The 23,213-nt window shown below is 48.0% G+C and overlaps 1 pseudogene; it reads left to right on the forward strand.

Annotated features, from left to right (window-relative positions):
* The window catches only part of LOC123992553, a 157,720-nt pseudogene extending 136,493 nt beyond the window's left edge, over window positions 1-21,227 (forward strand).
* Window positions 21,228-23,213: the final 1,986 nt, after the last annotated feature.

Here is a 23,213-nt window from a genome sequence, read left to right on the forward strand (position 1 = left end):
TCTCCTTCTCCCTCTCCGTCTCCTTCTCCCTCTATGTCTGACTCTCTCCCTCTCTGTCTCCTTCTCCCTCTCCTTCTCCTTTTCCCTCTCCGACTCCTTCTCGCTCTCCCTCTCCTTTTCCCTCTCCGTCTCCTTATCCGTCTCCCTCTCCGTTTCCTTCTCCCTCTCCGTCTCCTTCTCTCTCTCTGTCTGACTCTCTCCCTCTCTGTCTCTGTCTCCTTCTCCTTCTCCCTCTCCGTCTCCCTCTCCGTCTCCTTCTCTCTCTCTGTCTGACTCTCTCCCTCTCTGTCTCTGTCTCCTTCTCCTTCTCCCTCTCCGTCTCCCTCTCCGTCTCCTTCTCTCTCTCTGTCTGACTCTCTCCCTCTCTGTCTCCTTCTCCCTCTCCGTCTCTCTCCCCCTCCTTCTCCTTCTCCGTCTCCTTCTCCCTCTTCGTCTCCGTCTCCTTCTCCCTCTCCCTCTCCGTCTCCTTCTCTCTCTCTCTGTCTCCTTCTCCCTCTCCGTCTCCCTCTCCGTCTCCTTCTCCCTCTCCCTCTCCGTCTCCTTCTGCTTCTCCCTCTCCTTCTCCCTCTCTGTCTCCTTCTCCCTCTCAGTCTCCTTCTCCCTCTCCGTCTCCTTCTCCCTCTCCATCTCCTTCTCCCTCTCCTTCTCCATCTCCCTCTCCTTCTCCGTCTCCTTCTCCCTCTCCGTCTCCCTCTCCGTCTCCTTCTCCCTCTCCCTCTCCGTCTCCTTCTCCCTCTCCCTCTCCGTCTCCCTCTCCCTCTCCCTCTCCCTCTCCGTCTCCCTCTCCTTCTCCCTCTCCCTCTCCGTCTCCCTCTCCCTCTCCTTCTCCTTTTCCCTCTCCATCTCCTTCTCCCTCTCAGTCTCCCTCTCCGTCTCCTTCTCCCTCTCCCTCTCCTTCTCTATCTCTGTCTGACTCTCTCCCTCTCTGTCTCCTTCGCCCTCTCCGTCTCCCTCTCCGTCTCCTTCTCCGTCTCCTTCTCCCTCTCCGTCTCCTTCTCTCTCTCTGTCTGACTCTCTCCCTCTCTGTCTCCTTCTCCTTCTCCCTCTCCGTCTCCCTCTCTGTCTCCTTCTCTCTCTCTGTGTGACTCTCTCCCTCTCTGTCTCCTTCTCCTTCTCCGTCTCCTTCGCCCTCTCTGGCTCCTTCTCCCCCTCTGTCTCCTTCGCCCTCTCTGGCTCCTTCTCCCCCTCTGTCTCCTTCTCCGTCTCTGTCTCCTTCTCCCTCTCTGTCTCCTTCTCCATCTCTGTCTCCTTCTCCCTCTCTGTCTCCTTCTCCCTCTCTGTCTCCTTCTCCCTCTCTGTCTCCTTCTCCCTCTCTCCTTCTCCCTCTCTCCGTCTCCTTCTCCGTCTCCTTCTCCCTCTCCGTCTCCTTCTCCCTCTCTCCATCTCCTTCTCCCTCTCTCCGTCTCCTTCTCCCTCTCTGTCTCCTTCTGCCTCTCCTTCTCCCTCTCCGTCTCCCTCTCCGTCTCCTTATCCCTCTCCGTCTCCCTCTCCATCTCCTTCTCCCTCTCCATCTCCTTCTCCCTCTCTGTCTCCTTCTCCCTCTCTGTCTCCTTCTCCCTCTCTGTCTCCTTCTGCCTCTCCTTCTCCCTCTCCGTCTCCGTCTCCTTCTCCCTCTCTCCGTCTCCTTCTCCCTCTCTCCGTCTCCTTCTCCCTCTCTGTCTCCTTCTCCCTCTCTCCGTCTCCTTCGCCGTCTCCTTCTCCCTCTCCGTCTCCTTCTCACTCTCTCCGTCTCCTTCTCCCTCTCTGTCTCCTTCTCCCTCTCTCCGTCTCCTTCGCCATCTCCTTCTCCCTCTCCGTCTCCTTCTCCCTCTCTGTCTCCTTCTCCCTCTCCGTCTCCCTCTCCGTCTCCTTCTCCCTCTCCCTCTCCGTCTCCCTCTCCGTCTCCTTCTCCCTCTCCGTCTCCCTCTCTGTCTCATTCTCCCTCTCTGTCTCATTCTCCCTCTCTGTCTCATTGTCCTCTCTGTCTCATTCTCCCTCTCTGTCTCCTTCTGCCTCTCCGTCTCCCTCTCCTTCTCCCTCTCCGTCTCCCTCTCCGTCTCTGTCTCCTTCTCCCTCTCTCCGTCTCCTTCTCCCTCTCTGTCTCCTTCTCCCTCTCTCCGTCTCCCTCTCCGTCTCCGTCTCCCTCTCAGTCTCCTTCTCCCGCTCCTTCTCCCTCTCCGTCTCCCTCTCTGTCTCCCTCTCTGTCTCCTTCTCCCTCTCTGTCTCCGTCTCCTTTTCCCTCTCAGTCTCCCTCTCAGTCTCCTTCTCCCTCTCCCTCTCCGTCTCCCTCTCCGTCTCCTTCTCCCTCCCTCCCTGTCTATGTTGTGTTAAGGTATTTAATGCTTGTTAGCTCCATTTCTCTGTTGTACTGCTGTCTCTCCACCCATCCCTCTCTCTCCATTGCTCTGTTGTACTGCTGTCTCTCCACCCATCCCTCTCTCTCCATTTCTCTTCTTTCACTCCCTCTTTCTCTTGACAGGGCCACTGATCAGGTAATGTGTCACTTGTTTGGTGTCTTGACTGTCTCATTCCCTCATTCTCAGAGTGTTATGTAGATACTATCTGTTTTTGGACTGAGACCGATTGTGATTGAAGTTACTAATGGTGATGCCGTGGAGAGGGGCGGAGCACCTTGGCATTGCCATGACTCCCAGAGCCACCCGGGGGAATTTATAGACACACAGGAAACAGGATGTTGAAGGGCCTGGCCAACGGGGCGAACAAAAAGCAGAAAACTATCAAATTATTTCATAACACCCCAAAATGCAGATAAAATCCATCAAATCGATCAAAAGAAACAAATTCCCACAATCCAATTAATTGATGATGCCCTGAAACACTAAAATCCATACATTTGTAGTGTGTGTGTCTATAGCAGCAGGACTACTGACACCTTTATATAATGTTCCTATAACTTCCCCCTGTGCACCTTCAAAGAAGTCCTCCCACTCCCCTGCACCTTTACCAGGGTTCCTTTTCCACTCAGATAAATGAAGGTTTTCTGTTACCGAGGGAAAAGTGACAGCCAGTGGATGATGGTCCCCACCTGGCCCCCTTACTATTCTGGGACTATCGACTGCTGTCTATGGCTTCTCCTGATCATGGGAAAACCTACGGGAGAGAGCATGTCAGGCAAGAGTCCCTGCTCACGGCAAGCCATTCAGAGCAATGATTTGACATGATGATGATGATTTTGATAAAGATTATTATTAATAGTAAGATATTATCATATGAATTAACTACATATGTATGAGAGATGTCTATGTATCATCATTCCTTTTCCCATACCCTTCTTATGATGGTGATATGTTCCATGGCTTGTAGCCCACCCAAGAGAACTCTCTCTCTTTCTCTAACTGTCTAACTCTCTGTCTGTCGGACTGTCTGTTTGCATTGGGCCAGATGGGCCAGTAACTGAAAGGTTGAACAATCTGTCGATGTGCCCTTGAGCAAGGCACTTAACCCTAGTATACTCCAGGGGAGCTGTACTAAAACAGCTGACCATGTACATGAACACATTTCACTGCACCTATCTGGTGATGTGACAATAAAACATATTTTGTATATATATAGTCATGCACGCAAACACACGCTCCTTGGTACACATACTCCCTGGCAAACAGACACAATCGGAAGAGTGAAGCAATGAGGCGAAGAAAACTGATGACAGCAGCTGAGAGAGAAAAGGAGAGACAGAAGAGAGATGAGCGAGAAGAGAGAGAGGAGAGAGAGAGGAGAGAGAAGACAAAAGAGGGGAGATAGGAGAGAGAATAAAGGGAAGAGAGCGAGGAGAGAGAAAAGAGGGAAGAGAGGAGAGAAGACAAAAGATAGGAGATGGGAAGAGAGCGAGGAGAGAGGAGAGAAGAGAGGAGAGGTGTTAGCTCCGTGTCATCAGGGACCAGAACAACAGCAGCAGGGTGTTAGCTCCGTGTCATCAGGGACCGGAAAACCAGCGGCAAGGTGTTAGCAACGTGTCATCAGGGACCAGAACACCAGCAGCTGGGTGTTAGCTCTATGTCATCAGGGACCAGAACACCAGCAGCAGGGTGTTAGCTCCGTGTCATCAGGGACCAGAACACCAGCAGCAGGGTGTTAGCTCCGTGTCAACAGGGACCAGAACACCAGCAGCAGGCTGTTAGCTCTGTGTCATCAGGGACCAGAACACCAGCAGCTGGGTGCTTGCTCCGTGTCATCAGGGACCAGAACACCAGCAGCAGGGTGTTAGCTCCGTGTCGTGTTAGCTCCCTGTCATCAGGGACCAGAACACCAGCAGCTGGGTGCTTGCTCCGTGTCATCAGGGACCAGAACACCAGCAGCAGGGTGTTAGCTCCGTGTCATCAGGGACCGGAAAACCAGCAGCAGGGTGTTAGCTCTGTGTCATCAGGGACCAGAACACCAGCAGCAGGGTGTTAGCTCCGTGTCATCAGGGACCAGAACACCAGCAGCAGGGTGTTAGCTCCGTGTCATCAGAGACCAGAACACCAGCAGCAGGGGGTTAGCTCTGTGTCATCAGGGACCAGAACACCAGCAGCAGGGTGTTAGCTCTATGTCATCAGGGACCAGAACACCAGCAGCAGGGTGTTAGCTCTGTGTCATCAGGGACCAGAACACCAGCAGCAGGGTGTTAGCTCTGTGTCATCAGGGACCAGAACACCAGCAGCAGGGTGTTAGCTCTGTGTCATCAGGGACCAGAACACCAGCAGCAGGGTGTTAGCTCTGTGTCATCAGGGACCAGAACACCAGCAGCAGGGTGTTAGCTCTATGTCATCAGGGACCAGAACACCAGCAGCAGAGTGTTAGCTCTATGTCATCAGGGACCAGAACACCAGCAGCAGGGTGTTAGCTCTGTGTCATCAGGGACCAGAACACCAGCAGCAGAGTGTTAGCTCTATGTCATCAGGGACCAGAACACCAGCAGCAGGGTGTTAGCTCTATGTCATCAGGGACCAGAACACCAGCAGCAGGGTGTTAGCTCTATGTCATCAGGGGACTGAGATAGGCTTTAACACAACATTTAACCAGGGCTCCACCACTCCCCTTTACTTGCCCTGCTGCATGTCATTCAGACAATAGCCTTTATCTATGCGGTAAAGCTGGACTGAATGAAAGGGGTTTGGGCTATTTGGCTCTCTCTATATGTTGATTTAGCTACAGCAAACTGGCATAACCAATGTAATCAATATGTAACCGATATTCAAATATGTCTTTATAATAAGGTTGGATGTAAAAGCTGGAAGAGAGATGAAAGAGAAAGAGAGGGGGTTGTCTGTAGGGTTGTGTGTGTCCTCTAATCTGATGCCTTCCAACCAATCACTGGCGTTCCTTTTTCCTCATCCCATTGGCTCATCATTGGCTGATACTCCATCCCTCCTCTGACCAACTATGTTTTATCCCTCTGAAGAAATGCGGTCAACCTGGCTGTGTTAAAACTCAACGAGCAGGGCCTGTTGGACAAATTGAAAAATAAATGGTGGTACGACAAGGGAGAGTGTGGCAGCGGGGGAGGGGACTCCAAGGTTAGCCTCTCTGTCGCCGACCGCGGTACAACCGTGTTCGGGAAGTAATGCGTGCATCTGCCCCGGCCACACAGATCACTGATGAACATCACCACATCGCCCCCTCCTACTTCCACTCCCCTCTGTCTGAAACGAGGAGGGATAGAAGGAGAGGAGGGGAGGAATGGAGAGGAGGGGAGGAATGGAGAGGAGGGGAGGAATTGAGAGAGAGATAATAGAGCAATTACAGTAAAAGCAGGAATTTTGGCCCTGTAGTGTCTGCTCTGGAGAGAGGAGTGTGGTCTAGAACCCTGTAGTGTCTGCTCTGGAGAGAGGAGTGTGGTCTAGAACCCCGCAGTGTCTGCTCTGGAGAGAGGAGTGTGGTCTAGAACCCTGTAGTGTCTGCTCTGGAGAGAGGAGTGTGGTCTAGAACCCTGTAGTGTCTGCTCTGGAGAGAGGAGTGTGGTCTAGAACCCCGCAGTGTCTGCTCTGGAGAGAGGAGTGTGGTCTAGAACCCTGCAGTGTCTGCTCTGGAGAGAGGAGTGTGGTCTAGATCCCTGTAGTGTCTGCTCTGGAGAGAGGAGTGTGGTCTAGATCCCTGTAGTGTCTGCTATGGAGAGAGGAGTGTGGTCTAGAACCCTGCAGTGTCTGCTCTGGAGAGAGGAGTGTGGTCTAGAACCCTGTAGTGTCTGCTCTGGAGAGAGGAGTGTGGTCTAGAACCCTGCAGTGTCTGCTCTGGAGAGAGGAGTGTGGTCTAGAACCCTGTAGTGTATGCTCTGGAGAGAGGAGTGTGGTCTAGAACCCTGCAGTGTCTGCTCTGGAGAGAGGAGTGTGGTCTAGAACCCTGAAGTGTCTGCTCTGGAGAGAGGAGTGTGGTCTAGAACCCTGCAGTGTCTGCTCTGGAGAGAGGAGTGTGGTCTAGAACCCTGCAGTGTCTGCTCTGGAGAGAGGAGTGTGGTCTAGAACCCTGCAGTGTCTGCTCTGGAGAGAGGAGTGTGGTCTAGAACCCTGCAGTGTCTGCTCTGGAGAGAGGAGTGTGGTCTAGAACCCTGCAGTGTCTGCTCTGGAGAGAGGAGTGTGGTCTAGAACCCTGCAGTGTCTGCTCTGGAGAGAGGAGTGTGGTCTAGAACCCTGTAGTGTATGCTCTGGAGAGAGGAGTGTGGTCTAGAGCCCTGCAGTGTCTGCTCTGGAGAGAGGAGTGTGGTCTAGAACCCTGCAGTGTCTGCTCTGTAGAGAGGAGTGTGGTCTAGAACCCTGCAGTGTATGCTCTGGAGAGAGGAGTGTTGTCTAGAACCCTGCAGTGTCTGCTCTGGGGAGAGGAGTGTAGTCTAGAACCCTGCAGTGTCTGCTCTGGAGAGAGGAGTGTGGTCTAGAACCCTGTAGTGTATGCTCTGGAGAGAGGAGTGTGGTCTAGAACCCTGCAGTGTCTGCTCTGGAGAGAGGAGTGTGGTCTAGAACCCTGTAGTGTATGCTCTGGAGAGAGGAGTGTGGTCTAGAACCCTGCAGTGTCTGCTCTGGGGAGAGGAGTGTGGTCTAGAACCCTGTAGTGTATGCTCTGGAGAGAGGAGTGTTGTCTAGAACCCTGTAGTGTCTGCTCTGGAGAGAGGAGTGTTGTCTAGAACCCTGCAGTGTATTCTCTGGAGAGAGGAGTGTGGTCTAGAACCCTGTAGTGTCTGCTCTGGAGAGAGGAGTGTGGTCTAGAACCCTGCAGTGTCTGCTCTGGAGAGAGGAGTGTGGTCTAGAACCCTGCAGTGTCTGCTCTGGAGAGAGGAGTGTGGTCTAGAACCCTGCAGTGTCTGCTCTGGAGAGCGGAGTGTGGTCTAGAACCCTGAAGTCTCTGCTCTGGAGAGAGGAGTGTGGTCTAGAACCCTGCAGTGTCTGCTCTGGAGAGGGGAGTGTGGTCTAGAACCTGCAGTGTCTGCTCTGGAGAGAGGAGTGTGGTCTAGAACCCTGCAGTGTCTGCTCTGGAGAGAGGAGTGTGGTCTAGAACCCTGCAGTGTCTGCTCTGGAGAGAGGAGTGTGGTCTAGAAGCCTGCAGTGTCTGCTCTGGAGAGAGGAGTGTGGTCTAGAACCCTGCAGTGTCTGCTCTGGAGAGAGGAGTGTGGTCTAGAACCCTGCAGTGTCTGCTCTGGAGAGAGGCGTGTGGTCTAGAACCCTGAAGTGTCTGCTCTGGAGAGAGGAGTGTGGTCTAGAACCCTGCAGTGTCTGCTCTGGAGAGAGGAGTGTTGTCTAGAACCCTGCAGTGTATGCTCTGGAGAGAGGAGTGTGGTCTAGAACCCTGCTGTGTCTGCTCTGGAGAGAGGAGTGTGGTCTAGAACCCTGCAGTGTCTGCTCTGGAGAGAGGAGTGTGGTCTAGAACCCTGCAGTGTCTGCTCTGGAGAGAGGAGTGTGGTCTAGAACCCTGCAGTGTCTGCTCTGGAGACAGGAGTGTGGTCTAGAACCCTGCAGTGTCTGCTCTGGAGAGAGGAGTGTGGTTTAGAACCCTGCAGTGTCTGCTCTGGAGAGAGGAGTGTGGTCTAGAACCCTGCAGTGTCTGCTCTGGAGAGAGGAGTGTGGTCTAGAACCCTGCAGTGTCTGCTCTGGAGAGAGGAGTGTGGTCTAGAACCCTGCAGTGTCTGCTCTGGAGAGAGGAGTGTGGTCTAGAACCCTGCAGTGTCTGCTCTGGAGAGAGGAGTGTGGTCTAGAACCCTGCAGTGTCTGCTCTGGAGAGAGGAGTGTGGTCCAGAACCCTGCAGTGTCTGCTCTGGAGAGAGGAGTGTGGTCTAGAACCCTGCAGTGTCTGCTCTGGAGAGAGGAGTGTTGTCTAGAACCCTGCAGTGTCTGCTCTGGAGAGAGGAGTGTGGTCTAGAACCCTGCATTGTCTGCTCTGGAGAGAGGAGTGTGGTCTAGAACCCTGTAGTGTCTGCTCTGGAGAGAGGAGTGTGGTCTAGAACCCTGCAGTGTCTGCTCTGGAGAGAGGAGTGTGGTCTAGAACCCTGCATTGTCTGCTCTGGAGAGAGGAGTGTTGTCTAGAACCCCGTAGTGTCTGCTCTGGAGAGAGGAGTGTGGTCTAGAACCCCGCAGTGTCTGCTCTGGAAAGAGGAGTGTTGTCTAGAACCCTGTAGTGTCTGCTCTGGAGAGAGGAGTGTTGTCTAGAACCCTGTTGTGTGTGCTCTGGAGAGAGGAGTGTTGTCTAGAACCCTGTAGTGTCTGCTCTGGAGAGAGAAGTGTTGTCTAGAACCCTGCAGTGTCTGCTCTGGAGAGAGGAGTGTGGTCTAGGACCCTGTAGTGTCTGCTCTGGAGAGAGGAGTGTAGTCTAGAACCCTGTAGTGTCTGCTCTGGAGAGAGGAGTGTTGTCTAGAACCCTGTAGTGTCTGCTCTGGAGAGAGGAGTGTGGTCTAGAACCCTGCAGTGTCTGCTCTGGAGAGAGGAGTGTTGTCTAGAACCCTGTAGTGTCTGCTCTGGAGAGAGGAGTGTGGTCTAGAACCCTGCAGTGTCTGCTCTGGAGAGAGGAGTGTGGTCTAGAACCCTGCAGTGTCTGCTCTGGAGAGAGGAGTGCGGTCTAGAACCCTGCAGTGTCTGCTCTGGAGAGAGGAGTGTTGTCTAGAACCCTGTAGTGTCTGCTCTGGAGAGAGGAGTGTGGTCTAGAACCCTGCAGTGTCTGCTCTGGAGAGAGGAGTGTGGTCTAGAACCCTGTAGTGTCTGCTCTGGAGAGAGGAGTGTGGTCTAGAACCCTGCAGTGTCTGCTCTGGAGAGAGGAGTGTGGTCTAGAACCCTGCAGTGTCTGCTCTGGAGAGAGGAGTGTTGTCTAGAACCCTGTAGTGTCTGCTCTGGAGAGAGGAGTGTGGTCTAGAACCCTGCAGTGTCTGCTCTGGAGAGAGGAGTGTGGTCTAGAACCCTGTAGTGTCTGCTCTGGAGAGAGGAGTGTGGTCTAGAACCCTGTAGTGTCTGCTCTGGAGAGAGTAGTGTGGTCTAGAACCCTGCAGTATCTGCTCTGGAGAGAGGAGTGTGGTCTAGATCCCTGTAGTGTCTGCTCTGGAGAGAGGAGTGTGGTCTAGAACCCTGTAGTGTATTCTCTGGAGAGATGAGTGTGGACTAGAACCCTGTAGTGTATTCTCTGGAGAGAGGAGTGTGGTCTAGAACCCTGTAGTGTCTGCTCTGGAGAGAGGAGTGTGGTCTAGAACCCGGTAGTGTCTCCTCTGGAGAGAGGAGTGTGGTCTAGAACCCGGTAGTGTCTCCTCTGGAGAGAGGAGGAGTGTGGTCTAGAACCCGGTAGTGTATTCTCTGGAGAGAGGAGGAGTGTGGTCTAGAACCCGGTAGTGTATTCTCTGGAGAAAGGAGTGTGGTCTAGAACCCTGTAATGTATTCTCTGGAGTGAGGAGTGTGGTCTAGAACCCTGTAGTTTATTCTCTGGAGAGATGAGTGTGGTCTAGAACCCTGTAGTGTATTCTCTGGAGAGAGGAGTGTGGTCTAGAACCCTGTAATGTATTCTCTGGAGTGAGGAGTGTGGTCTAGAACCCGGTAGTGTATTCTCTGGAGAGAAGAGTGTGGTCTAGAACCCGGTAGTGTATTCTCTGGAGAGAGGAGTGTGGTCTAGAACCCGGTAGTGTATTATCTGGAGAGAGGAGTGTGGTCTAGAACCCGGTAGTGTATTCTCTGGAGAGAGGAGTGTGGTCTAGAACCCGGTAGTGTATTCTCTGGAGATAGGAGTGTGGTCTAGAACCCGGTAGTGTATTCTCTGGAAAGAGGAGTGTGGTCTAGAAGACTGTCAGAAAATAGAGGGAGAGATAGAGAGGAGGATGGATGTGATGAAATCGAGAGATAATGTACTTTATTGTTTGGTGCCTTTTAGATTCCTTTTCAGATCTCTTACTGAGGGCTTGTTAATGACGTGCCGTAAGTGTTCCCATGCAGTCCCCTCTCCCAATGTGAGCAGGCCCTGACAATAGTTCTGTGTTCACAGTAATTGCCTCTGCGTATGTAGCGTCGGCTGGGGCAGTATGGACGTGTTACCTGAAGTGATACAGGGGGGTCCCACTCATATGTCTGTAGCTCGCTTAGCCCTCGCCCCCCTCAGCCCCCCAATGAGCCTACACACATGTACTCAGTGGGACCCAGACTGGGTCACTTTTACCAAGCAGTACCATTTATGTGACAGTTCTGACTGTATGTGACCTAATAACATAAAATAACATGACCTATGATGTTATTTATGTTATTTTTACACGCCAAGAACCCCGGTAAACCTTGCGGTTTTGAAACTGAGTGAAGCAGGCGTCTTAGACAAACTGAAAAACAAATGGTGGTACGATAAGGGCGAGTGTGGACCCAAGGACTCGGGAAGTAAGGTCAGTCTCACGGGCAGAGTGGGGGACCAAACACCCTCACTGTGTGACAGACAGGCACGCCTCCAGATTAGCCTGGAGACTAGGATTTGCATTAGAATTAGCATCAGTTAAATCTAAATAATCAAATGATAATAGTTGATTGATTTACTGTTGAATACCTTTCTAGTTGTATCACTGCTAATCTTCTGCCTATGCCACATCTGCCTTTAGAATAGGATTTTAAAGCAACAATTATTATACTGCATAAATTCTGGAAAATGTGTTATGGCCTTCATAATAATGGGCTTAATATCAGAATACCAATCAGTTTACTATTATCTGGGTTACTCTGGGTAGAAGACAAGTCAAAGTGTGGAGAGGTTCTTTGAAACATCATGAGTTTGATAAAACTACAGATAATCTTTGAATATTTAAGATGTCCTTAAACACTACAGATGTCTTTAGAGGAACACGTGAGACAGTCTTAGCGCATCAGAGAACTCTTAAGAATGCCAGTGAAGTTCATAAAATCCTAGGGACCTTCACCAAGACTGTCTGAATAGAATACTTTATCATCACTCATCCAAAAGCCTGACCAATACAATGACTGAACATAGTTTAATTAGTACGGTGTACAAGTCATCCTCGACTTAATACTTAATACTTGTAAAAATACATTAAAATGTTTATTGACTTTAATTGTAGTCATGCATTAGTAGTAGCGATGTAGTAGATGAAGTAGTACTGTCATAGTAGTAGTAATAGATGTATTATATGCACTTGTAGGTAATAAGCTATTATGATGGCAGAAGTAGAAATGCTTACCCTAGCAGACTAGTCATAGTAGGTGTAGTGGCTGTTGTTGTTAAAGTAGTAGATGTTATTGTGATTTTAAAAAATAACTAAGACTTAGTCATGATGTTGATGATACTCTAAAGCTGCCTGTTGTGTCTCACTAGCGCCACTGTCTCTCTCTCTAAACCTGTGCTCTCCGTGCCCCTCCCAGGACAAGTCCTCCCAGGCCCTGAGCCTGAGCAACGTGGCTGGGGTCTTCTACATCCTGGTGGGGGGTCTGGGCCTAGCCATGCTGGTGGCCCTGGTCGAGTTCTGCTACAAGTCGCGTGCCGAGGCCAAGCGCATGAAGGTGGACCTTAGCCCCCCTCACTGCCCCAGCCCCTCTCCCAGCACCCAGAATTTAGCCACTTATAGAGAGGGGTACAACGTATACGGCTCCGAGGGGGTCAAGATATAGGGGTAGGACTTAGGGCCTCCTATAGGTGGGCTGGTGTGAAGTTTCTTGTGCGTGTAGCCTCTGGCAACAGCTGACCAGTGTTGTGACCGTGGTGAAGCATTGTGGAACGTTGTTTCCTTTTTGTTCTGTTGTGACAGCTTCTTATGTTTCAGTTTCAGTTTATTTTTCTGATCGTTGTTGTATAGCGCTTCCCCCCAGAGGATTCTGGGGGCAGGTTGCAGATTGGTTCCATCGTCTTTGGCTGCAGATGATGACGATGATGTTATACACCTGCATTCTGTCCATACTCTGTACACTACACATTCAGCACATGAGAATTGAGAACATTGGTGCACATCTCCTGTCCTCAAGGCCTGCAGTGTCTGCTGGTTTTAACACTGTTCTAACAAGTGACTGATTAAGATCTTGGTTAGCAGGTCATTGATTGATTGACCAGTTAGGCACCAGATCAGGGAGAACAGAAAACCAGCAGGACTGCTTCATTGGAGGACTGGCGTTTTATGGACCAGTTAAGCCCCCTATCAGAGTTCTAGAACTCGAGATGCCCAAAACATCCCAAATGAGGTACAGTTAGAGAAGAATACGCTCAAATCAACAAAACACTTTATAGAGGATGTCTGCTTATTGATGCGAACCCTACATGTGACAACATATTTTTGTCTTAAAAGTGCCAACTGAGATAATGTTTTACCCTGAATTGGTAATGATTGCAACGAGACTGTCTGTCTAGCAGTAAAAAATATATACTAACCTTTTGTAACACAAGTAAATGGTTTAAATTCCCCAAAATAAGCATATTTGTTAAAGCACACATTTATCATCATATTTGATGTTTCAAAATAAAACAGGCTTGTATGTTTTTTTGAATGATATTTAGATCAATTTCATCCATAGCCACTTGTTTTGAAAGAAATGATGTTATTCATTCAAAGTGTCATGTTTCTGTGATACTCAGTGGCTAGGAAATTGCCCGATTGAGCTAATCTGACATACCGGTACGACCTAAGATGGCCACCGACATGGGCGATATAGGCGAAAAGGGCGCCGGTGCCATCCGACTTTTACTTCCAATTGTATCTGAAAGATGAGACTCTCGACCTGGAATAGAGACATTTGACTGGAAGATAAATGTGCATTTACATGTTTTTTTTTGTAGTAGCGGCCACGCCCACCAGGGGCCAAATCTGGGTTGTCTCCATATCTATATATGTTCAGGGTACATACTGTACACTACCATTCAAAAGTTTGGGGTCACTTTGAAATGTCATTGTTTTTGAAAGAAAAGCAAAAAAAATTCCCCCATTAAAATAACATCAAATTATCAGCAATACATTGTTATTGTTGTAAATGACTATTGTAGCTGGAAATTTATATTTTTGTTATGGAAACTGGCTCTAACCAGAATAGAAAGAGGAGTGGGAGGCCCCGGTGCACAACTGAGCAAGAGGACAAGTACATTAGAGTGTCTAGTTTGAGAAACAGATGCCTCACAAGTCCTCAACTGGCAGTTTCATTAAATAGTACCCGCAAATCACCAGTCTCAACGTCAACAGTGAAGATGGATGCTGGCCTTTTAGGCAGAGTTCCTCTGTCCATTAGTTCTTCTGTCCAGTGTCTGTGTTCTATTTGCCCATCTTAATCTTTTCTTTTTATTTGCCAGTCTGAAATATGGCTTTTTCTTTGCAACTCTGCCTAGAAGGCCAGCATCCCGGAGTCGCCTCTTCATTGTTGACGTTGAGACTGGTGTTTTGCGGGTACTGTTTAATGAAACTGCCAGTTGAGGACTTGTGAGGCATCTGTTTCTCAAACTAGACACTCTAATGTACTTGTCCTCTTGCTCAGTTGTGCACCGGGGCCTCCCACTCCTCTTTCTATTCTGGTTAGAGCCTGTTTGCACTGTTCTGTGAAGGGAGTAGTACACAGCGTTGTATGAGATCTTCAGTTTCTTAGGAATTTCTCGCATGGAATAGCCTTCATTTTGCAGAACAAGAATAGACTGATGAGTTTCAGAAGAAATACCTTTGTTTCTGGCCATTTTGAGCCTGCAATCGAACCCACAAATGCTGATTCTCCGGATACTCAACTAGTCTAAAGAAGGCCAGTTTGATTGCTTCTTTCATCAGCACAACAGTTTTCAGCTCTGCTAACATAATTGCAAAAGGGTTTTCTAATGATCAATTCAACTTTTAAAATGATAGACTTGATGGTTGCTATTAATGGGCCTCTGTACCCCTATGTAGATATTCTACAAAAAATCTGCCGTTTCCAGCTACAATAGTAATTTACAACTTTAACAATGTCTACACTGTATTTCAAATCAATTTTATGTTCTTTTAATGGACAAAAAATGTGTTTTTCTTTAAAAAACAAGGACATTTCTAAGTGACCCCAAACTTTTGAATGGTAGTGTAAATCTATCTACCTCTGTGCCAAATTGGGTGCTTTTATCAAAAAGTTGACTATTGGGTCTACATTTTCAGCTTAGCCACACAACTAGTATGTATACAAAAGAGAGATTATTTTTCATTTCTCCATATTAACACAGAAATCATGGTAAATTTAGCTTTTTTTTGTTGGTTGCCAGTTGCTTGACAAAGTCCCACCATTACTGAAGGATAAAAAGAAGGGATTAGAAAATATGACAGGTTTTACCTGTTGGTGCAAAAGAGATACACAGAACATTTCCAAAGGAAACATTAGGCACCTTGTGTATCAATAAGTAGTGTGTTCCTATAAAGTGTTGCTCATGACAAAACAGGAGTCAGTCTCTCTCTATAATCCTAAATCTGGGAAACAACCCTCACTTCCCCTTTTTCTCCAAAACATCACATTACTGTACAAAACCTCACATTACTGTACAAAACCTCACTTTACTATAGAAAACCTGACCTTCCATGTTTTTCAAACCAAGACACCAGATATGCATGGTCACCTTGAAATGCAGATGTCTAACCCAAACGTATCTGAAACGTATCCTGAGCATCTGTGTGTATGTTGTTGCCTGCCTTTTTTATACAATGTTAGTTTCGATAAAGGTAACTGCCTAAAAGAAAGGAAACACCAACATAAAGAGTCTTAATTTGTTTATTTTTATTTTTTAATTTTACCAGGCAAGTCAGTTAAGAACAAATTCTTATTTTCAATGACAGCCAAGGAACAGTGGGTTAACTGCCTGTTCAGGGGCAGAAGGACAGATTTGTACCTTGTCAGGGGTTTGAACTTGCAACCTTCAGGTTACTAGTCCAACACTCTAACCACTAGGCTACCCTGCCGCGTTGGTTCACAGCGAGCGGCCAAAACAGCTTCAATGCGCCTCGGCGTAGAATCTGCATGTGTCTGGAATTTGACACCATTCTTCCATGAGAAAATCCATTATTTGCTGTTTTGTTGATGGTGTTGGAAATCTCTGTCTCAGGTGCCACTCCAGAATCTCCCAGAAGTGTTGAATTTGGTTGAGATCTGGTCTCTCTCTCACCCCCAATGTTTCTTTGAGGCCTCTCTTTCAAAGTCATTGAAATGTCTTCCTCTAGCCATGGTAGCCAAAATAATAGGCAACTGGGCATTTGTATACATTACCCAAAGCAAGATGTGATGTTAACTGCTTAATTAATTAACTCAGGAACCACACCATTGTGGAAGCACCTGCTTTAAATATATACTGAACAAAAATATAAACACAACATGTAAACATGTAAAGTTGTTTAATGAGCTGCAATAACAGGAACCAGAAAGCAGAAAAAGCTCATTTCTCTCAAATGTTGTGAACAAATTTGTTTCTATCCCTGTTAGTGAGCATTTCTAAGATAATCCAGCCACCTGGCAGGTGTAACATATCAAGAAGCTGATTAAACAGCATGGTCGTTACATAGGTGAACCTTGTGCTGGGGACAATAAAAGGCCACTCTAAAATGTGCAGTTTTGTCACACAACACAATGCCACAGATTTCTCAAGTTTTGTGGGAACGTGCAAATGGCATACTGACTGCGGGAATGTTCAACAGAGCTGTTGCCAGAGAATTGAATGTTGATTTCTTAACAATAAGCCGTTGTAGAGAATATGGCAGTACGTCCAACTGACCTTACAACCGCACACCATGTGTAACCACGCCAACCCAGGACCTCCATTTCCTTCTATGAACCGTAACTCAGTCAAATCTTTCAAATTGAAGCATGTTGCATTCATAATTTTGTTCGGAATACTTTGTTTTCCTCTTTTTCACAGCTTTTTCCTTTATTTTGGCAGTTACCTGTGTGTTTCAATGCTAATGCTTGTGTAATGTGTGTGCGTGAGATGTGTGTGTTCCTATGTTTGCACAGTGATTGATGTATTTTATTCATTAGGGTCCTATTATATAAACTCAAGTGTTTCTTTTCTCCTCCCATTGCCCCTCCCTCTCTCATCACCCCATCCAGCTGCCCTTCACAGAAGCCATGCGGAACAAGGCTCGGCTGTCAATCACGGGCAGTGTGGGTGAGAATGGGCGTGTCTTAACCCCGGACTGCCCTAAGGCCGTCCATGCTGGCCACTCCCTCAGACACCCAGGGCTTTCCCTACCCTCGGGCCTACCCTGAACACCAAAAACACACACTGTGCCTTAACCACACACACACACACACACACACACACACACACACACACACACACACACACACACACACACACACACACACACACACACACACACACACACACACGCACACACACGGCTACATCATTACCACCCCGACGCCACACACACAAACAGACCAGAGACCGCCAGCAAGCCAACAGCGACTACAGGGAGAGGGGAGAAATATGACGATCGCCATCACACAAATTCCTCATATGAGTGTAAACGTTGGGAGATCCATGAAACAAGGACAACAAGGTGCCAAACTGACAGTGTCAGCACACTAACGACACAGGAACCGAAATTAACAAAAAGCTGGCGATGTTGATGACGAAGACTTTGGGCAGCGTCATGAGCAGGCAGACGTGACTTTATCTGGGCCGACGTGATAGAATGGGTCCTCTAACAAGCCACACCCCTGACCCAATACCAGGAAACTATGCTTTAGGACAAACATCATCATAATCTCCATCATCTTCACTTGTCTGCGAGGAATAAGCGTCAGGAGAATCTCTTATAAGACCAGAAAACTGTAAACCTGAAAACATTGGACTGTACAAACCTGCTCTTTCGCCGTGAACTGGTCAGACGAACATGCTTTCTTACAGCACTTTGGTTAGCGTCTCGCAAAAACAACACAGTGATCACTGAAGTTAAAGTAATAGATGACAACTCGATGGATATCTCCAAACTCACACGGCGAACACAACCGTAGGATTCACAGGGGTTTGTAGAAATAAACTACAAAAAGGAGTAATAGTTATTGAAATGATCCATAAAATGACAGTAACGCTAAATAGCAGCTAGATGTATCACTTCTCTGGGCGTGGATCAGAGGTAAAACTGTACATTCTGTGAGAAGTGAAGAAAACGTATCAAAGTTTATCTCAAATGAGACATTATCCCCAATATAAGGCATTATTTTTGACCAGGGCCACATTTAGCCAGCTAGGCCCCTGGTTTAAAGAACTGAGACGTAGCCATGTTGTTTTTCAGTGGAGGGGGAGGTACTGTATCAGAAGCTTGCTTTTTAAACTGTTGTAAATAACTGCGTAGCAAAACTGAAATCACCTCTCTTTTTTAACCATCTTAGGTAATAATTCATTGCAATAATGAATATAACAAAATGCCACTTGTAATTATGAATACATCTTTTTATAAATACATATTATATACAGTGCAAATGAATATATATATCTATACATCTACAGAGAGCTATAGAACATTAGATTATCACCATTGAGTGAGGCCATGACATATGTTCTGTTAAAGGGTGTTTTGATAATGATTAATTTACACAGTCTTTGTGTGTCCTAATCCACACTGAAAGTCAATCTGACACTCACAAACACATCCACAAACACACACGTCACTTACACAGGGTCTACTCTTGCAGAGTGATCTCCGGCACCACACAGGGTCAACTCTTGCAGAGTGATCTCCGGCACCACACAGGGTCAACTCTTGCAGAGTGATCTCCGGCACCACACAGGGTCAACTCTTGCAGAGTGATCTCCGGCACCACACAGGGTCAACTCTTGCAGAGTGATCTCCGGCACCACACAGGGTCAACTCTTGCAGAGTGATCTCCGGCACCACACAGGGTCAACTCTTGCAGAGTGATCTCCGGCACCACACAAGATGTTCCTTTCTTTTCTAGTTGTTTGTTCCCCATTTAGTTTGTATTTAGTTGTTTTGTCCATCATTTCATAAAGCCTCTGTACGTACACTAGTCCCAGATCTTCTTTGTGTTTAATCCTCTAGCCATGTTCGTTCCTCTGACCGTCTTCTGTTTTAAAGGATATTACAGCAGTCTGGAGAGGAAAGGGAGAAAGAAAGATAATAAAAAAATGAAGTACCAGACATTTTGTGTATGTGACAAATAAAATGTGATTTGATTTTGGTGGCATTGACAGCAGTTTCCTTTGGCCTGGAATGTTGAGCTTCTCCTCTCACTGAGATGGTCACTGCACAGAGTCCCCTTGACCTAACCCCTGACATTAAACCTTTGACCTTCTCTAGCTTTGACATTTAGACTCTTATAGGCACTGACACGACCAGTCAGCCTTTAAACTCTCACTCTGAGCCCTAGTCTTAATCTCTCTCCCTCTCCTAACCCTCTAGAGTTTACAAGAAATTTAGATGATTTAATTTGTATATTTTTCAATCTCCCACCAGATGAACTAAAACCCAGACAGGCAATCATATCTGTGTTTTGTTGAAGCAGACAGGTTGACTGCTGGCTGGCTACTAAAACCCAGACAGGCAATCATATCTGTGTTTTGTTGAAGCAGACAGGTTGACTGCTGGCTGGCTACTAAAACCCAGACAGGCAATCATATCTGTGTTTTGTTGAAGCAGACAGGTTGACTGCTGGCTGGCTACTAAAACCCAGACAGGCAATCATATCTGTGTTTTGTTGAAGCAGACAGGTTGACTGCTGGCTGGCTACTAAAACCCAGACAGGCAATCATATCTGTGTTTTGTTGAAGCAGACAGGTTGACTGCTGGCTGGCTACTAAAACCCAGACAGGTTGACTGCTGGCTGGCTACTAAAACCCAGACAGGTTGACTGCTGGCTGGCTACTAAAACCCAGACAGGCAATCATATCTGTGTTTTGTTGAAGCAGACAGGTTGACTGCTGGCTGGCTACTAAAACCCAGACAGGCAATCATATCTGTGTTTTGTTGAAGCAGACAGGCTGACTGCTGGCTGGCTACTAAAACCCAGACAGGCAATCATATCTGTGTTTTGTTGAAGCAGACAGGCTGACTGCTGGCTGGCTACTAAAACCCAGACAGGCAATCATATCTGTGTTTTGTTGAAGCAGACAGGCTGACTGCTGGCTGGCTACTAAAACCCAGACAGGCAATCATATCTGTGTTTTGTTGAAGCAGACAGGCTGACTGCTGGCTGGCTACTAAAACCCAGACAGGCAATCATATCTGTGTTTTGTTGAAGCAGACAGGTTGACTGCTGGCTGGCTACTAAAACCCAGACAGGCAATCATATCTGTGTTTTGTTGAAGCAGACAGGCTGACTGCTGGCTGGCTACTAAAACCCAGACAGGCAATCATATCTGTGTTTTGTTGAAGCAGACAGGTTGACTGCTGGCTGGCTACTAAAACCCAGACAGGTTGACTGCTGGCTGGCTACTAAAACCCAGACAGGTTGACTGCTGGCTGGCTACTAAAACCCAGACAGGCAATCATATCTGTGTTTTGTTGAAGCAGACAGGTTGACTGCTGGCTGGCTACTAAAACCCAGACAGGTTGACTGCTGGCTGGCTACTAAAACCCAGACAGGTTGACTGCTGGCTGGCTACTAAAACCCAGACAGGCAATCATATCTGTGTTTTGTTGAAGCAGACAGGTTGACTGCTGGCTGGCTACTAAAACCCAGACAGGCAATCATATCTGTGTTTTGTTGAAGCAGACAGGTTGACTGCTGGCTGGCTACTAAAACCCAGACAGGCAATCATATCTGTGTTTTGTTGAAGCAGACAGGTTGACTGCTGGCTGGCTACTAAAACCCAGACAGGTTGACTGCTGGCTGGCTACTAAAACCCAGACAGGCAATCATATCTGTGTTTTGTTGAAGCAGACAGGTTGACTGCTGGCTGGCTACTAAAACCCAGACAGGTTGACTGCTGGCTGGCTACTAAAACCCAGACAGGTTGACTGCTGGCTGGCTACTAAAACCCAGACAGGCAATCATATCTGTGTTTTGTTGAAGCAGACAGGTTGACTGCTGGCTGGCTACTAAAACCCAGACAGGCAATCATATCTGTGTTTTGTTGAAGCAGACAGGTTGACTGCTGGCTGGCTACTAAAACCCAGACAGGCAATCATATCTGGGTTTTGTTGAAGCAGACAGGTTGACTGCTGGCTGGCTACTAAAACCCAGACAGGTTGACTGCTGGCTGGCTACTAAAACCCAGACAGGCAATCATATCTGTGTTTTGTTGAAGCAGACAGGTTGACTGCTGGCTGGCTACTAAAACCCAGACAGGTTGACTGCTGGCTGGCTACTAAAACCCAGACAGGTTGACTGCTGGCTGGCTACTAAAACCCAGACAGGCAATCATATCTGTGTTTTGTTGAAGCAGACAGGTTGACTGCTGGCTGGCTACTAAAACCCAGACAGGCAATCATATCTGTGTTTTGTTGAAGCAGACAGGTTGACTGCTGGCTGGCTACTAAAACCCAGACAGGTTGACTGCTGGCTGGCTACTAAAACCCAGACAGGTTGACTGCTGGCTGGCTACTAAAACCCAGACAGGCAATCATATCTGTGTTTTGTTGAAGCAGACAGGTTGACTGCTGGCTGGCTACTAAAACCCAGACAGGCAATCATATCTGTGTTTTGTTGAAGCAGACAGGTTGACTGCTGGCTGGCTACTAAAACCCAGACAGGTTGACTGCTGGCTGGCTACTAAAACCCAGACAGGTTGACTGCTGGCTGGCTACTAAAACCCAGACAGGTTGACTGCTGGCTGGCTACTAAACCACTTCAGTGTTTTCTGGGTTTAACACAGTCTTTCTTTGTATTTGGTTACGTTTTCTAGTAAAATATCAACCCCTGCTTTCTCTCTGAGTATTTATTTCACTGACAGCATTTTGGGTGGTGTGTACTGTGCGTGACTTCAAAATGATAGTTTATCTCTGAAGAGTTATTGGAGAAAACCCTCCCAGAAATAGGGTGTAGATACACATGTTCCAAATAAATGATGACAATAACAATAATGGCAATATCTAAAGATAATATTGACATTTCCATTACATTTATATTGACATTTGCATTATAGATCCGTGAGCGTTTTAGATTGTAACCTGAAGCCACATGAATAGACAACCTAGCGTTTTCTCTGGTTCAACAGAGCACGGGTTAAAGCCTTCCTGCTGTAGAGGGGCCATGTTGGAGAGCTCCCTCCCTGCTGTAGAGGGGCCATGTTGGAGAGCTCCCTCCCTGCTGTAGAGAGGCCATGTTGGAGAGCTCCCTCCCTGCTGTAGAGGGGCCATGTTGGAGAGCTCCCTTCCTGCTGTATAGGGGCCATGTTGGAGAGCTCCCTTCCTGCTGTAGAGGGGCCATGTTGGAGAGCTCCCTCCCTGCTGTAGAGGGGCCATGTTGGAGAGCTCCCTCCCTGCTGTAGAGGGGCCATGTTGGAGAGCTCCCTCCCTGCTGTAGAGGGGCCATGTTGGAGAGCTCCCTCCCTGCTTTAGAGGGGCCATGTTGGAGAGCTCCCTTCCTGCTGTGGTTTGTCAGAGAGCCCTCTCCCTCCTCACTGGGCACAGATGTCAATTCAAAGTATATTCCAAGTTGGTACAACATATTTTAATTAATGTGAAATGGAAACAACATTGATTCAACCAGTGTGTGGCCAGTGGGTCCCTGTTGTGGTGTGGCCATGTTGGAAAGTTCCCTCTCTGCTGAGCGGTGGCCATGTTGGAAAGTCCCCTCTCTGCTGAGCGGTGGCCATGTTGGAAAGTTCCCTCTCTGCTGAGCGGTGGCCATGTTGGAAAGTCCCCTCTCTGCTGAGCGGTGGCCATGTTGGAAAGTTCCCTCCCGGAACATGTCACATACTAATGCAAGGTCATCACTGACAAACATTTCCCATTTATTCTTCAGCAGAGCAAAATGGGCTTTTTGAACAACTCTCCAAACCTCTTAACCCCCCCCCCCACACACACACACACCCTCCTCTCACTGCTCCACACACACACACACACACACACACACACACACACACACACACACACACACACACACACACACACACACACACACACACACACACACACACACACACACACACCCTCCCTCTCTCTCTCACACACACACACACACACACACACACACACACACACACACACACACACACACACACACACACACACACACACACACACACACACACACACACACACACACACACACACACACACACACACTTACATGCCCTCCCCTCACTGCCCGTGCAGAACAGTTGCAGACTTTTCTCTCTCCCTGTCTTCCACTCCCAATTTATCCCTCGCTCTGTACTTACTCCTTTCCTCTCCTTTTATCTCTCTCTCTCTCTCAATCCCTCTCTATCTCCTCCCCTCGTTTCCTTTCCTCTTCTTTTGTATCTTTCTCTCTCTCAATCCCTCTCTGCTTCTCCATCTCCTCCCCTCGTTTCCTTTCCTCTTCTTTTGTATCTTTCTCTCTCAATCCCTCTCTGCTTCTCCATCTCCTCCCCTCGTTTCCTTTCCAATTCTTTTGTATCTTTCTCTCTCTCAATCCCTCTCTGCTTCTCTATCTCCTCCCCTCGTTTCCTTTCCTCTTCTTTTGTATCTTTCTCTCTCTCAATCCCTCTCTGCTTCTCCATCTCCTCCCCTCGTTTCCTTTCCTCTTCTTTTGTATCTTTCTCTCTCAATCCCTCTCTGCTTCTCCATCTCCTCCCCTCGTTTCCTTTCCTCTTCTTTTGTATCTTTCTCTCTCAATCCCTCTCTGCTTCTCCATCTCCTCCCCTCGTTTCCTTTCCTCTTCTTTTGTATCTTTCTCTCTCTCAATCCCTCTCTGCTTCTCCAT

Source organism: Oncorhynchus gorbuscha, linkage group LG13, assembly GCF_021184085.1.
Source record: "Oncorhynchus gorbuscha isolate QuinsamMale2020 ecotype Even-year linkage group LG13, OgorEven_v1.0, whole genome shotgun sequence".
Taxonomy (NCBI): domain Eukaryota; kingdom Metazoa; phylum Chordata; class Actinopteri; order Salmoniformes; family Salmonidae; genus Oncorhynchus; species Oncorhynchus gorbuscha.